This window comes from Megalopta genalis, chromosome 10, assembly GCF_051020955.1.
Source record: "Megalopta genalis isolate 19385.01 chromosome 10, iyMegGena1_principal, whole genome shotgun sequence".
Lineage (NCBI taxonomy): Eukaryota > Metazoa > Arthropoda > Insecta > Hymenoptera > Halictidae > Megalopta > Megalopta genalis.
Window position 1 is genome coordinate 245001 of NC_135022.1, and position 2500 is coordinate 247500.

Here is a 2500-nt window from a genome sequence, read left to right on the forward strand (position 1 = left end):
GCCGAAGCAACTAGCCCTGAAAATGGATGGCGCTGAAGCGTCGCGCCTATACTCCACCGTCAGTGGTATGTGTGAAGCGGGGCAATTTATTGTCCTCTATGAAGCTCTGACGAGTAGGAGGGTCGCGACGGTGTGCGCAGAAGGGTCTGGGCGTGAGCCTGCCTGGAGCCGCCGTCGGCGCAGATCTTGGTGGTAGTAGCAAATACTCCAGCGAGGCCCTGGAGGACTGACGTGGAGAAGGGTTTCGTGTGAACAGCCGTTGCACACGAGTCAGTCGATCCTAAGCCCTAAGAGAAATCCTATGTAGATGAGGTGTCCTAAGACGTTAAACACTTGTAAAAAAACGCAGCTATTTTATTATTTTTTTTATTATTATATAAATCGCAGCATATTTTGTTATTATATACATGCACAAAAAACACCCATTGGGCGAAAGGGAATCCGGTTTCTATTCCGGAACCCGGCAGCGGAACCGCATACCATTCGGGCCCTCGTAAGAGTGTTCGTCGGGGTAACCCAAAATGACCTGGAGACGCCGTCGGGAGATCCGGGGAGAGTTTTCTTTTCTGTATAAGCGTTCGAGTTCCCTGGAAACCTCTAGCAGGGAGATAGGGTTTGGAACGCGAAGAGCACCGCAGTTGCGGCGGTGTCCGGATCATCCCCTCGGACCTTGAAAATCCAGGAGAGGGCCACGTGGAGGTGTCGCGCCGGTTCGTACCCATATCCGCAGCAGGTCTCCAAGGTAAAGAGCCTCTAGTCGATAGATTAATGTAGGTAAGGGAAGTCGGCAAATTGGATCCGTAACTTCGGGATAAGGATTGGCTCTGAGGAGCGGGGCGTGTCGGGCTTGGTCGGGAAGCGGGTCTGGCTGACGTGCCGGGCCTGGGCGAGGTGAACGGCTCTCGTGGCTGGGATCCGAGCTCGGTCCCGTGCCTTGGCCTCCCGCGGATCTTCCTTGCTGCGAGGCTTCCGTGGCGTTTCCCATCGGTGCGGTCGTCCTCTTCGGCCGCCATTCAACGCTCAGCTCAGAACTGGCACGGACTAGGGGAATCCGACTGTCTAATTAAAACAAAGCATTGCGATGGCCCCCACGGGTGTTGACGCAATGTGATTTCTGCCCAGTGCTCTGAATGTCAACGTGAAGAAATTCAAAAAAGCGCGGGTAAACGGCGGGAGTAACTATGACTCTCTTAAGGGGAGTTATAGTTGCAGGGACGGTGATGCGCAATATAGACCTCTTGCTAGGTCCATTAGCCTCTCCCGTCCAAGTCTTCCCCACCTCCTATAGGTACCTGCCGGGTCATGCCAACGGGGTTCAGGCGAAAGGCTCGCTTTAAGGGCCTTCGGGTCCATGCACCTGCCCCCCGCCTTCGGGCCGGAGCGAGTCGGCGACTTGATTTGTCGGGTCGTCCGGGGGAGGGTGGAGCTTTCTTAGCTCCCCGGTGCGGCGGGCTGCCACCCCGTCGCGCCGGTTTGTCTACAGGCCCAAAGAGAAAAGGAAATAATGATAATCTCCGGCGAGGGCCTCGGCTCGCCGGACCTGTAGACGAGGCCGTGGCAGCCGCGCCGCCGGTCCCTGCCCCACCGCGCCCTCCCGCCCCCGCCCCAGCCTTTGTTCCACCGACCCCAATACCACCACCGACCATCAGTGGTATAGACCCAGGGCCCTCCTGGGCGCGCGTCACGCTGACCGGCACATTCATGTGTCCGGACTGTTGCCGCACCTTCCCATCCAAGATTGGATTGGGGGTACACCGACGTCGCATGCATCCGGACCAGATGAACGCGGAAGTCGACATTGAGCGAGTCAAAAAGCGTTGGAGCGCTGAAGAACTGCGCTTGATGGCGAGGGAGGAAGCACTTGCCGCCACCAGGGGAGTACGGTTCATCAATCAACATCTGATGGCCGTGCTCCCCATGGGACGCACCCTTGAGTCAATCAAGGGTGCGAGGCGTGGAGCGGACTATAAAAATCTTGTAGCCCAAGCGCTCCACGCCCTCCAGGTGGCGGATCACCAACCAGGTGATTCCTCCCTCCGTTCCGACACGGACGAGATCAGTAATGATCCTCCGCGGAACGAGGATGTGATGGGTCCATCACCACCTTCGGACCCATCACACCTGCCATCACCTCGCTCAATGCAGGGGAGTGAAAGCCCGCATGATGGATTTCGGGCGGCTATCCGGGAACTTCTTCCCGAGGTCGCCCGGATCCGGGGGTTCGGCGCACTCGCGCTCGTTGGAGTCGCAAACAACCTCCTCCACGGGCGCGATGTTGCTGCCGGACTCCATGCGTGGCTCCAGGGAGTTTTCCCTGTTCCTCCCCTGAGACGACCGCGACCAGCTTGTCCGGATGCATCCATCAGGGTGCCGAAGAAACGGCAACGTCGCCGGGATTATGCCCGCGTACAAACGCTCTACAAGGCAAATATGTCTAGAGCGGCCAGGGAGATTCTCGACGGGGGACCTGGGACACGCTCCCCAGATGTTGCAGTTATGG

General features: G+C 58.0%; 1 pseudogene; it reads left to right on the forward strand.

The window, feature by feature from the left end:
• Nucleotides 1-2500, forward strand: part of LOC143260202 (large subunit ribosomal RNA) — a 7955-nt pseudogene that overhangs the window by 1693 nt on the left and 3762 nt on the right.